General features: G+C 43.9%; 1 long non-coding RNA gene across 1 annotated transcript; it reads left to right on the top strand.

The window, feature by feature from the left end:
• The first annotated feature begins 204 nt into the window (after positions 1-204).
• LOC125617214 lies at positions 205-5,294 on the top strand. The gene is made up of 3 exons (XR_007348133.1): positions 205-215; positions 262-267; positions 5,044-5,294. It is a non-coding gene; the product is annotated as an uncharacterized LOC125617214 (long non-coding RNA).
• The last annotated feature ends 1,043 nt before the right edge of the window (positions 5,295-6,337 follow it).

The raw sequence follows: 6,337 nt of genomic DNA, 5'->3' as shown, positions 1-6,337 counted from the left end.
GCTTTTCCTCTCCATTACCCTCACCTCAGTCCAGGGATTCACTGCGGATCCAGGATTTCTAGAGCAGTCTCCAAGGCTTCCTGCCCATTCAGTTCTCACATTCCATGAAATGGAAGCCCTAGCAATTGTCCCAAGGCTTGTTTCCAAATCTGTGTCTTCCAAATTGCCTGATTTTGACCCCTCACTTTTTTTTTTCTCTTGCAAAACCCCAACTGGTCTTCCTCCCCTCATCTACTCCTTCCCCTCTAGTCTGTTCTGAAGATCCTGGTCCATTTTATTGCGATTTTATGAGCCAGTTTGCTGGTGGTGTTGTCCTCTCTGTGGACAACTGAGTAGAGTCAGGGAGCCATAGCACAAGCAAGTGGCTGGGATAAGTCCTTCTGCACCTTCAGTTGTACCTCCCTGACCCTGGGCAGACCAGGGGAGAGTGTAGCCTTCATCTTCATTGATCCAGGTGTGGCAGGTGGTGACAAAAAGCCTCCCTGGATTTTCCTCATTTCCTCTAGAAACTCCTACTCAGAAGAAACAAAAAAAACAAACAAACTAGTTTTTAGATCCAGTTTCAGCATCAGAACATTAAAAAATCTTTCACTGAGGAAATTTTCAAACAGATATCAAAATTTAAAAGAATAGAAAGGTATAATAAACCCCAGTGAACCCACCACCCAGCTTCAACAGTTTTTAACTCATGGTCCATCTTGTTTTCTCTCTACTTGGCCCAATTTTCCTCTTCCACCTTGGGGTATTTTTTTTTTTTTTAGAAAGAGTGGGAGAGAGAGAGAGAGAGAGAGAGAGAGAATTTTTTTTAATATTTATTTTTTAGTTCTCGGCGGACACAACATCTTTGTTTGTATGTGGTGCTGAGGATCGAACCCGGGCCGCACGCATGCCAGGCGAGCGCACTACCGCTTGAGCCACATCCCCAGCCCCACCACCTTGGGGTATTTTAAAGAAAATCAAACTGAAGATGCTGGGGTTTGACCAAGCTGAAGCACCAGGAGTGTGGCCTGTTTTGAGCCACAGCCCAGGTACTCAGGTGTGTGTCTCTTCTCGGCACCTCTCTGTCTGGTGGCTCTGGGAGGTAGGGCTCTCAAGGGACCCTGGGACTCAGGCTGCGGCTAATCATGGCTCAGGACCCTCTGCTCCACTGCTATTCCCTGTGACACCACCTGCTCTCCCTGGGAGCTTAGATAAGGAGTTGGGGACCACAAGGCCAGTTTCTGTTTTGAGCCAGGTTCCCCACCAAGCCCCAAACTGCCCTCTGCTGGATGGAACTGGAACAGCCAGGAATACACTGCTCAATCCCTGACCAAGGAAACCTCTCACCATTAGGGTGTTCATCAGACTTCCTTTCCCACTGTTATGGTTTAGATAAGAGAGATCCCCCCAAAACTCACATATGAGACAATGCAAGAGGGTTTAGAGGGGAACTGCTTTGGTTATGAGAGCCTTCACTTAATTAGTGCATAAATCCCTGATAGGGATTAACTGGGCGGTAATCGCAGACAGGTAGGGTGTGACTGGGTCATTGGAGGCATGCCTTTGGGGTACATATTTTGTCCTTGGTGAGGAGCTCTCTACTTTTTGGTGGCCATGTGGTAGAGCTGCTTTCCTCTACCACACTCTTCCGCCATGACGTTCTGCATCACCCTAGGCCCTGAGGAAGGGAGTCTGCCTTCTATGGACTGAGGCCTCTGAAACTGTGAGTCTCAAAATAAACTCCTCACTCATTGTTCTTGTCAAGCCTTTTGGTTACAGTGGTGGAAAAGCTGACTAAAACACTTGCCCATGTTCGGATCTGAGCTTAATGAGCGGCCTAGGGACAAATACAAGAAAGGGGAGGAACCCATCTTCTTAAGAGTTAAGGTAGAAAATACATGATCCAGGTGCCCAGGAACCTGGTGGAAGGACCTGGCAGTAGTTTGGGGCAGGAACAGGGTGACAAGCTGTAGGTGTCACAGGAGGGACATTATTGCATCTGGACTTCTGGAAGACAAGGTGTCAGGCCAGAAACTGCAGTTAACAGTTCATTTATCCAGGGCCTCAGTGTAGCCCTTTTTTGTAATCAAAAACATTTGCAGGGCTCTGAGCTCAAGATACAAATTTGCATATTGCTTTACATAAGTCAGCATATGGAGTTCGCTCACCCCTAACACCAAGAAAGGGAAATTAAATTCAATTAGATTAATTAGTGCAACTGATTGCAAATTGTTTTCAGACCTAATATTAAGGGTGCTGCACGCAGGAAATACAGAACAGATTTTTTTAATTGGGAGAGGAGGGAAGATAAGAGGGAGGGAGATTGGGCAGTCCAGCTGGGTTTTTAAGAGAGGAGTCAGGGAGGCAGATAGAGAGGGTGGCGTGGAACTCTCAAATTCCATGTTTGTCATATGGGGGATTGAACCCAGGGCCTTGTGCATGCTAGGCTAGCACTCTACCACTGGGCTATATCCGCAGTCCCAGGCTCATGCACTTCTATAGGATGTTTGCATTTCTCCTCCAGCACACACACTGCCGCTGGACAGAGGCTGATCTACTTGGAAGGCAATAAAGCTTAGGTTTAGGGACACTATGAGCATTGAAGCTCAATGCTCAATCTTGCATTTGTAATTTTCAAGTGTTCCTCCATTGCTCAATCTTCAAGTCCCTATAAACCTACATCTGTCCTGTGACTCCCCTATCATGCCCTCTTGTCTTTCCCTCATCCTCTTCTTTTGCTGATTTGATGCTTTCTCATTTCTTAGAATTCAGCAAGGAGTTAAGGAAGAAAAATCTTTGGGGTGGGTCCTGGGGGTGGGCCCTCCTTCACCAGCTCCATGAGCTCAGGCCTGGCCCTTCTGAGCTAAGCCCTGACAACAGTCAGGCACATTTTAAAGCCTCCAGCTTTGAGTCCATGTCAGGAGTTAAGCAACTCTCCTTTTTCAGGTGTTTGCCCTAAGCTCAGGTCTGTTGCCTTCCACCCACCTGTGTTGAGAGAGGACCCCCATCAAGAGGCCCAGCTCACTTGTACCCTTGACATCCTGCAAGCCTTGGCTCTGTCCCCTTGATTCACAGTCCTGCTTGGTATTCTGCCAACTGAGTAGATGACTAGAACTGAGACTATAGGCCCTGAGGACTTCTGCTGCCTGGCCTCTTCCCTGTGTGGTCCTGGCTACCCCACTTTCCCAAGGGCATATGTCCTGGAAATCTCTGAGTACCAAGGACTGATTTGCTTCAGTTTAGATAAAAAGGAGTTCATCTTGCTGGGCATAGTGGCATATGCCTGTAATCACAGCAACTCGGGAAGCCAAGGCAGAAGGATCACAAGTTCAAGACCAGCCTCAGAAACTTAATGAGACCATGTCTCAAAAAAATAAAAAGGGTTGGGATGTAGCTCAGGGGTTAAGAACCTCTGGGGCCCATGCTGCTGCCTCAGATGCCATTGCCGAGGTCTCTTCTCCGGGCATGGCTTGGGTTACCCTGGTTGCCAATTCCCTCTCTACCTCTGTGGTCACTGCTGCTGAATCGGAAGTCTCCTGTCAATCAGTGGCTGCCTGCACCCTACCTACGTGGCTGCTGCCAGCCTGAGGGTGCCTGGAGGTCTTCTTTCTGGGTGCTGCTGCCACAGAAGCCACTGCCCGGATGCAACTGAAGCTGACACTGCTGCTGACCCCCGGAGATAGTCTGGTGACGCTGCTCCCAAAACCGCAATTGCAGCTATCTCTGCAGCCGTCGCTACTGCTGACCTGCTGCCTGCTGCCAACAACCACCACCACTACCACAGCTACCACGACCTAAAGGACTGCTTCGGGGGACACTCCAGGTTTGGTTGCACGTGAGACTGCACCCATTTTGGCCTGGGTGCCAGCAGGTTTACCACCACAAGAGTCTCTGGGGACTCTAGCTGGGACGTGCAGGTTCAGTGTGGGGTTGCCTGCAGGTTTGGAGGAGCCTGGGGTCTTCCTGCTGAGAGTGCTGGTGGTCCTTGTCCTGCTGCTGCATCTCGGGGTTGCTCCTTTGTGTGAGTGTATCCCTTTTGGTCTCTCTGCAAGTAGGAGCAGCATTGAGATCTTGGGACTGCAGTGTGGACGAGACTGAGGTATCTGAAGCCCAGATCTGTGGGACAGAGACTGGATTTACAAGGGCTGATCTGGGTTTGGTGATCCTCAGAGATGTAGAGACAGGGCTGAGAAGCTGTTGAACATTAACAGAGACGGTTTGATTTTCCAGCAAGATTTATTTTATTTTATTTTTTGATTCACTAATCTCTCTACCATATTTGGAACAGGATATTTTTTATGCATCAGTGTGTGGAGGACAATGATATATGGATGGGGTTTTGCATTTTTTGTTGTATTCTTATGTCTTTAATTTTTTCTCTTTGTTCATATTCTTCCTCTCTCTTATCTATTTTCTTTCCAACTTTTCTCCAACCAACAGTCAATCTCTGTCAGCTCCTCTTCCACTCTTCCTGTGATTTTTTACTTCTTTTTAATTTTTTTTTTATTTTTTACTTCTAGCATCTCTCTTCTTCCTTCGTGAATATTGCATACTACACTACCTCTGGTCTCTCATCCACCATTTGAAATTGTAAATAGTTTTTAAAAATATTTGGTTTGTACTATAGATAGTTATTGAACTCATCATTTTGGTATAATACAAGAAAGCAGGAGACACCTTAGTAGGAGATATTAGGTTTAAGGCTTTATATTATGTACACTGGGTGCTATTGATATTGGTCTCACCAGTAAAGGCAAAGTGCTGGAAACCTTCAGGGACACTATAGGTCTACAGGGTAGAATTTATCCTGCCTTAGAGCCATACTTTTAAATGGGGAAACACACTAACAACATGAAAAAACGAGGGAATAAAGTCCCAAACATACCAAGAAGCCACTGATAACACAGAAGAAGAAATGTCCAAGAAGGAGTTTAGATTGTATATTGTTAAATTGATATATGAAGTAAAGGATAGTATAAGGAGTGAAATCAAAGAACAAAATACAGGAAGACCACTTCAATAAAGAGTTAGAGAAAAATAAGGAAAAATAAGCAGAAATTCTAGAAATGAAGGAATCAGTGAACAAAATTATAAATTCAATAGAAAGCATCACCAACAGACTAGACCACTTGGAAGACAGAACCTCAGACAATGAAGACAAATATATTATCCTGAAAATAGAGTTGAACATGCGGAGAAGATGGTAAGAAACCATGAACAGAACATCCAAGAATTATGGGATAACATGAAAAGACCAAATTTAAGAGTTATTGGAATAGATGAAAGAGCAGAGATACAAACCAAAGAAATGCACAATCTTTTCAATGATATAATAGCAGAAAATTTCCCAAACCTAAGGAATGGAATGAAAAATTAAATACAAGTGGCTTACCGAACCCAAATGTACAAAATTACAGCAGACCCACACCAAGACACATTGTAATGAGAATGTCTAACACAGAGAATAAAGATAAAATCTTAAAAGCTGTGAGAGGAAAAAAAAATCAAATTACGTATAGGGGGAAACCAATTCAGATCTCAACTGATTTCTCAACCCACACCCTCAAAGCTAGGAGGTCCTGGAATAATATATTTCAAGCTCTGAAATGGATGCCAGTCAAGAATTTTATATCCAGAAAAACTAAGTTTCAGATTTGAAGATGATATTAAAACATTCCATGATCAATAAAAATTAAAAGAATTCACAACTAGAAAGTCTACACTACAGAGCAATCTCAACCAAATATTCCATGAGGATGAAGTGAAAAAAAAAAGTGAAAGCCAGCAAAGGAAAGATCTACACTAAAGGGACATTCAACCAAATGAGAAACTAAGACAAATCAAAACCCAGAAATGAATCAAAATGACAGAGAATTCAAATCATATCTCAATAGTAACCTTGAATGTTAATGACCTAAACTAATTAGTCAATTAGTCAAAACACATAGACTGACAGATTGGATTAAAAAGCAAGACCCAACGATATGCTGTCTTCAAGAAACTCACCTCATGGGCAAAGACATCCACAGACTGAAGGTGAAAGGATGGGAAAAACTTACACTCATATGGATTGTATAAACAAGCAGGGGTTTCCATTCTCATTTCAGATGAAGTAGACTTCAAAGTTAATCAGAAGAGACAAAGAAGAACATTTCATACTTCTTAATGGAAGTATATATAAGCAGGGCATAACAATTACAAATATTTATGCACCCAACAATGGAGCATCTGTGTACTTGAAACAAACCTTTCCCAATTTCAAGAGTCAAACAGACCACAATACAATAATTCTGGGTGACTTTAACACACCTCTCTCACTACTGAACAGATCTTCCAAACAAACTAAATAAGGAAACTA

Source organism: Marmota marmota, unplaced genomic scaffold (assembly GCF_001458135.2).
Source record: "Marmota marmota marmota unplaced genomic scaffold, marMar, whole genome shotgun sequence".
NCBI lineage: Eukaryota > Metazoa > Chordata > Mammalia > Rodentia > Sciuridae > Marmota > Marmota marmota.
Note: the sequence above shows the minus strand (reverse complement) of the source record. Positions and strands in the feature narration are given on the sequence as shown.